Source organism: Leopardus geoffroyi, chromosome A1 (assembly GCF_018350155.1).
Source record: "Leopardus geoffroyi isolate Oge1 chromosome A1, O.geoffroyi_Oge1_pat1.0, whole genome shotgun sequence".
In the NCBI taxonomy this organism is placed as follows: Eukaryota; Metazoa; Chordata; class Mammalia; order Carnivora; family Felidae; genus Leopardus; species Leopardus geoffroyi.
This window is the reverse complement of record NC_059326.1, coordinates 176,681,128-176,688,057: the sequence shown is the minus strand read 5'-3', so window position 1 is coordinate 176,688,057 and position 6,930 is coordinate 176,681,128. Positions and strand designations below refer to the sequence as shown.

Below are 6,930 nucleotides of genomic sequence, written 5' to 3'. Positions count from 1 at the left end.
CCCTCACCCCCTGCCACTGCAGCGAGGCCAGGAGCCGTCCAACCAGGGCAGGTGGTGGCTGCTGCAGAGGCAGAGAAAGGGGCCGTCAGGGTGAGCCTGGAGACCCCCATCCCTGGAGGAGCCCCTGGCCCTGCCTTGAATTCCCCAAACGGCTGCATTAGGGAAATGAAGTCACTTTCCGGTGGGCTCTTACCTTCAGCACCTCTTTGCGGGACCCAAGCCTGGACATGGCCCTCTTCCCTGCACCCCCAGGAAAGGAGGGCACTAGGAGACCAGTGGCTGTCCTCTCTCTACTCCCAAGACTTATAGTCCCGGTCCCCTTCCTGGCCGAGTGACCCTGAGCCCTGCTCTTGGCATCTCTTTCCCCATTTGCAGACCGCCTGACTCACAGTCTGCGTGTGGATGGGTTGCAACGATATCAGGAAAGCCACTACTTCCTGAGCACCTACTATGTGCCAGATTCATTGTCAGATATCTGCCAGGCACCCCATCATTATCACGATAGATGCAATCCAGCTCCACGGGTCTGCTCTCTCCCTAGACACGCCTGGGGAAACCCCACCAGCGCTACCTACCACGGCCATGCTCACACAGGTTTTGTACATTTGATTTCTTATGAGAGAGAAAGAGAAAGAGAGAGGCAGATCAGGCAAACCATGGAGTTAAACAGGAGTGAGGGGTGCTTGTCCCCAGTACGATTTTATGAACCTCCATATGCTTGAGATATTTTATAACACGATCATGCTGGCCCAGGGAGTGTGCAGCTGGCCTGGTGGAGGGAGGAGGCACTGAGGAACTGGGTCAGGAGCTGGCCAAGTTCCTTGCCGTCCAGATGTCATGGTGAAGACCGGAGGCTGTGACTCACCATGAAATGCTGGGGTAATCTGGATGTTTCTGAAACTCAGAAGTCCCCCCACGCTCTTGTCAGCTCCTGGCAAAGGTGTGGGCCTGGTGAGCCCATCAACCAGCAGAGTGAACCAGGGTTCCCAAGGTGGCCAAGTGTGGGGACACCCACCAGCCTTCCTTTCTCAGGCTCCCCATAGGGATTGTAGGCCATCTCTGGGATGCCCTGTGGTTCCAGCACAAGTCGCAGACCCACCACCGCAATGGCCAATGGGGTGGGCCTCTGGGCCCTGCAAACCAGCCAGAGACAGCAGGGCCCGCTCGGAGTTCCCAAGCCCCAGGCCTGGCGGAAAGCCCCTCGCTGCAGAAGTGGGCTGGCTACAGCTTGTTGTGCTGTTGCTAAGTTCTGCGCTGATCAATCTGGGCCTCATGGGTTTTTTTTCCCTCTGGTTTCATGTTCTGACGGGAACTGTGCAAATCTGGAGCGCGTTAATCGCAGCCACAGCATTCCAGAGGGCGTGACGCTGCGAGTTCCTCCTTGGCCCCAAATCTTGAGTCCACACCCTCCCGGCTCAGAGGATGGTCAGGAGAGCAGCTCAGGCCAAGCCTGGAATACGATCTATAGGATCCGACCCTCACTGTCCTTTCCAGAAGTTATAACTTGCCTTCCAGAGAGATGGAAGAGGCTTTAGGGCCAATACTGAATTCTGCTTCTGGGTTCCACGGCTCCCCTTCTGGTATTTACAGCTCCATATACTTTGTTCCGAAAGTCACCCTCAGCCTCATTCCACAGGGCCTTGTGCCGGCTCCCTGAGCTCGACCCGCCATTCCCCCAGAGATCCTAGCGCCCAGGTTTCACCTCTCCCTCCTTCCTGCCTCCACTCAGCCAGATCTGCCCCTAATTCCTTTACCCTTTCTTCTTTTCCTTCACTATTCATGCTCTTCTAGAGATTATGCTTTAGAGAGATGGACAATATTGTAACATTTTTAAATTATTTGTACACTTCATAAGTAAAATAATTTCGGGTGGAAATAAGCACTTAGAAGAAAAACTAAGGTGGGTAAGGGGTGAAGAGGAGGATTAGGGTGTACATGTGAGAGAGAGTTGAGGGCACAGCAGCTGGGGGTCCGGGGAAGCTCTAAGGAGGTGGTATTTGGGCAGAGACCTGGAAGGGAAGGCATCCACCACAGAAGCATCTGGAGAAAGACATTTGGGGGGAGGAAAAAGGCAGGTACACGGGCTCCGAGGGGAACGGCAAAGAGGCCTGTGTGGTTAAAGCAGGTGAGTGACCAGGCAGGAGGAGAGGAGGTTGAGGGGAACTGGACCCTGAGGTCTGGAGCTTGGTGAGCTATAACGATTTAGGGTTTTCCCACAACTACAATGGGAAGCCACTGGCTTGTGGGGACATTATCGCAGTTGTGTTTTCAAAGGATCTTCCTGGCTGCCTGTGAGCCAAGGGTGCAGGCAGAAGCAAGGATTCAAGGTAGGAGGCAGCTGCTGCAGAGAGGACTGGCCAGGCCTGAGGGGTGAGCGGTAGTGGCTCCCGGAAGAGGAGGTTGGTTTAAGGATACAGGCTGTGGGGTACGAGAGAAAGAGAATGAGTCAAAAAATGCTCTGGGGCTTGGGGCCGAGCGGCTGCTGGGAGGCAGGAGGGGAGAGTGAGGCCGTGGTGGGGAAGCTGTGAGCAGAGCAAGTCTGTGGGGGTGAAACTGAGAGGTCAGTCTGGGTTCCAGACCGCGTGGAGCCTTGCGAGCCATGGAGACAATAAACAAACCTGCTCTGGGTTGGTTCTGAGGACAGCAGAGAAGTCATTGGTGGGCTTCAGGCAGGAGAATTCCAGAACAGTTCAGGCATTAGCCCCCTCTGAGGATCCTCCTGGTGCAAGTAAGCGGTCTCTTCCTTGCGCAGGGAAGTCACAAAGTGACTTCATCCTGGAATCTCGACTCGGCTTCCCTAATATCTTGTTGCGCGGACTATGTTCCACTCTACCGTTTCACGGAGAAGGGGACAGGCGCAGAGAGGCGCAGTAACTTGCCTGAGGTCACACAGCAGAGAAGCTGGGATTCAGATCCAGACAGCCTGGCTCCAGAGCCTGTGTGTCAAACCCCTGCAACCCGCCATCTGACGCTTATCACCCCCCTCATCAACCCCCTCCTCCCACGCACACACACCGTGCTGCGCAGCTGTGCACGATAGAGATACCTGTGGTAGAGGACGCGGCTCCTGCCTGGTTTTACTGCAGGCCTCCCCTCTGTGTTTATTAATTTGCTAGACAAATATTTATATGCGAAGGCCAGGGCTGGGGGCCCGTGTTTCCTGCCTGTGCAGGGATGGAGGAAGGAGGGGCAGGGGAGGTGGGGGATGGAGGAGGAATTTAATCCTGCAGAATGCTCAGTGCCTGGAGGGAAGGAAGCCACAAACAGGGCCTGGATGGCCCCGGGGTTGGGGCAGGAGAGCTTAGGGGCGAACAGTGCTTATCTTAGAGTCACCCCAACCCTGTGTGACCACAAAGTCACCCGACCTCTGCCAGCCTCAGTTTCTGCCTGGCTGTGAAGGGGTCAGTGACAGCCACCTCCTAGGGCTACCAGGAGGGTTCTGTGAGACCACCCACGGCACCAAACCTCTCATGACAACTGTTCTTTCTTTTCTAGCTTGGCGGAAAAGTGGCCACCGCCTCTCAGTACAGAGAACCAGGACTTTCATTTCCCGGGGCCAGGTTTAACATTTCGTGTATTTCACGCGCTGTTCTTCTCTCTGAGAAGTCTCTTTCTCAGAAAGGCTAGAGGGTGGCAAAATGTGGCAGAGCGGGTCTTAGCTTTCCAGCACCCCACCCCCCACAAATCAGTCTGGGGCCAGGTGCAGAGGATCCTGGGCCACATGGATTCTCAGCTGTCTCTTGACACAGCAGATTCCAGGGCCTTATTTAGAACCTTTGCTGGGGGAGGGGGCACGAACGACTCCCCTCCCCCCCCCCCCCCAGTAATTCACCTGCCCTCCACCACCCCCACCTTGGGGTGAACAAGGGCTCTGGCTCTGGAGCCAGGCTGATTCCCCGACCTTGGGCACAGCCTCAGAACCCTAGTCCTGGGCTTACCTAGAAACCCTCACAGCCATGGGCCGGTTATGCCCCGGGCTCCTGGAGTCAGTAACCACGATGGGGTGAGCTGGTGACCCGGAGAGGAAGAAAATCAAGGACTTTCTCTGGGAAGGGAGGTGTAGATGCTTCTTCTGGGAAGGGAAGTATAGACACCTGTGCCCTTACCAGTATCATTAGAATTAAATATCACGTGAAACTCTCTGTGTCTTAATGAGAATATGCATCACATTATCTACAGCCTAGGAGGAGACTGGAAGAAAAGACAATTCCTGTCTCTGGGTGGTGTGGGAGTGTGTGCAACTTTTATTTATACATTTCTTGTTTCTATATTTTCTAAAATTTTCCCATTGAAAATGCACTATCATTAAAATCATGAGGGGAAAAAGAAACCAGTGATGAGGCACCTGGGTGGCTCAGTCGGTTAAGCATCCGACTCTTGATTTCGTCTCAGGTCATGATCTCACGGTTCGTGGGTTCAAGCCCCATGTTGTGCTCTGTACTGACAGAGCAGAGCCTGCTTGGGATTCTCTCTCTCTCCCTCTCTCTGCCCCTCCCCTACTCGCTTGTGCCCTCTCTCTGTCCCTCCAAATAAATAAACTTTAAAAAAAAAAAACCCAGGGTGCCTGGGTGGCTCAGTTGGTAAAGCGTCTGACTCTTGGTTTGGACTCAGGTCATGATCCCAGGGTTTGTGAGTTTGAGCCTTGCGTTGGGCTCTGCACCATCAGTGCAGGAATTCTCTCTCTGTCCCTCCCCTGTTCTCTCTCTCTCAAAAATAAATAAAAACTTGAAAAGAAAAAAAACAATAGAAACATGGGCACCTGGGTGGCTCAGTCGGTTAAGCGTCGACTTCAGCTCAGGTCATGATCTCACAGTCAATGAGTTCGAACCCTGCGTCGGGCTCTGTGCTGACAGCTCAGGGCCTGGAGCCTGCTTGGGATTCTGTGTCTCCCTCTCTCTCTGCCCCTCCCCTGCTCATGCTCTGTCTCTCTCTGTCTCAAAAATAAATAAAAACATTTAAAAAAAAACACAAAACAATATATGTGACTAATATGTAAGATAAATATGTGTGTGTTTACATATTCTAGATGAGAAAATTATAGGTGAGGTAGAATAACAATATTCTCTCTCCTGAGCAGTCTCCCACCACAGCACATACTCAGGGTTCTCTGTAATGTACTTGTCCTTCTCTCTTGCTGGATCAAGAGACACTCAAGCACCAAGGGAAAGTTGTATCTGTGTCCCTCTGAAGACCTGGCACATAATAGGTATTCAATAAATGTTTATGAATGAACAAGTGAATATCTTCTCCAAAAATAAAAATACACCCGGGAACAAAAAGTACACCAGAAACTGATGTCAGAATGTGTCCGAGAAGTTCGTGAATCGCACAGGGTGTGTCTTCTCTGACAAGAACCCCAAGGGCACTTTCACCACCAGGGTCCCCCTCTGAGTCCTTATCCCTCTGGGTTGCTTGTGGACCCTGTGTCTTGCCAGGAGACAGGCAGGACACAGGAGGTCGAGGTGGACAGAAACTGTCCTTGTTCATTTCCGAACCCAAGGTGCCCAGCACAGCTGGCTGTTCTCAGGAGTACAGCAGAGGCAGGTCAACAATAAGAACAAGATGTTCTTTACTCCATAGAAGAGTAAGATAGGTCCTCAATATCAAACAAAAAGACAGGACTAGGGGCATCCCAGGGACGAGGCCTTCAAGGCAAACTAAGGTCCTGAAGACAGAGCCTTCTCTTCCCACGGCTGTTTCTGCCCTGGGGACAAGGCGCCTCTCACGCCAGGAATGGAGGGAAAGTGTCTTGGACAGACAAGAGACCTGTTTCCCTTCCGGTGCCATGGTGCTGGGATTACTTGTCTGTTTTCCCTTCTAGACTGAGTGCCTCACCCAGAGACTGGGGCTTCTTCATCTTTGTCCAAGAAACTAAATAGCCGATGAAACTCAAGCAGCATTTAATGAACTACTATGTGCTATGATATTTACTGAATAAAGGAATGGATGAAGACCGATTTTTATCACACTTTCACAGCCTGGCCTTTTCACTGGGAGCATCGGAATGAGTAATACGTTGAACATTCTTTCAAAAATACTCACTGCTCTTCTGTATGTGCCAGGTACAGCTGCAGTCCCCACACTCATGAGATTCGCTCGTTCTGTCAGAGTTACAAGTGACATTTTAAACCTACTCCATGCTATACATATTTTGACATGAGGGATTTTTTTTTCTTCCTTTTAGAAGAAAGTAGATTCCACTCCTGGATATATACCCAAGGGAAATGAAGACATACGTCCACAGGAAACCTGTTGAATGTTCACAGCAGCATTATTCGGGATACTCCAAAACGGAAGCAGCCCAAGTGTCTGTAAACAATGAATGAACACACAGAGTGCGCATGATGTGATCTATCCATACGCCGGAAGATTCTTTGGCCATCGGTGAAGTACTGTTATGTCATTACGACACGGATGAACCTGGAAAATATGCCACGTGAAAAAAGCCAGTCACCAAAGACGATTCCATTTATGTTATGTCCTGAAGAGAGAAATCTATAGAAGCAGAAAGCATATTTGTGGTGACCTAGTGTGGGTGGGGAGGGAGGAATGGGGAAGGACTGCTAATGGGGGGGGGGGGTTATTTTGGGGGTGATGGAAATGTTCCCAAGCTGATTGTGGTGGTCGCTACAAAGCTGTGGACATGCCCAAGACCACCTGAACCGTACATTTGAAATGGGTGAGGTATGTGGCATGAGGATCATGTTTCAATAAAGCCGTTATAAAACAAAAAACAAAGAAAATTTCCCCTTTCAAGCACGCAAAGTGTCATGGAAACAGATTTCACAACCAAGTGGTCTGCTTCAGTTTATGAGCAGAATTTTTCATTTTTAACAGCCTTGAACTCATTCTTCAAGGCAACTTTTCTCAAGGTTTGGGCTCAGAAGCCCCCCCTGACTCCCCCCACCCCCCCGCCCCTACTCCCCCCCT

General features: G+C 51.5%; 1 long non-coding RNA gene across 1 annotated transcript; it reads right to left on the bottom strand.

Moving 5' to 3' along the window:
- Positions 1-662: 662 nt before the first annotated feature.
- On the bottom strand, positions 663-3,111 carry LOC123604391. Its single transcript, XR_006715320.1, has 3 exons — positions 3,047-3,111; positions 2,619-2,879; positions 663-2,418 (listed from the first exon to the last, which is right to left on the bottom strand). It is a non-coding gene; the product is annotated as an uncharacterized LOC123604391 (long non-coding RNA).
- Positions 3,112-6,930: the final 3,819 nt, after the last annotated feature.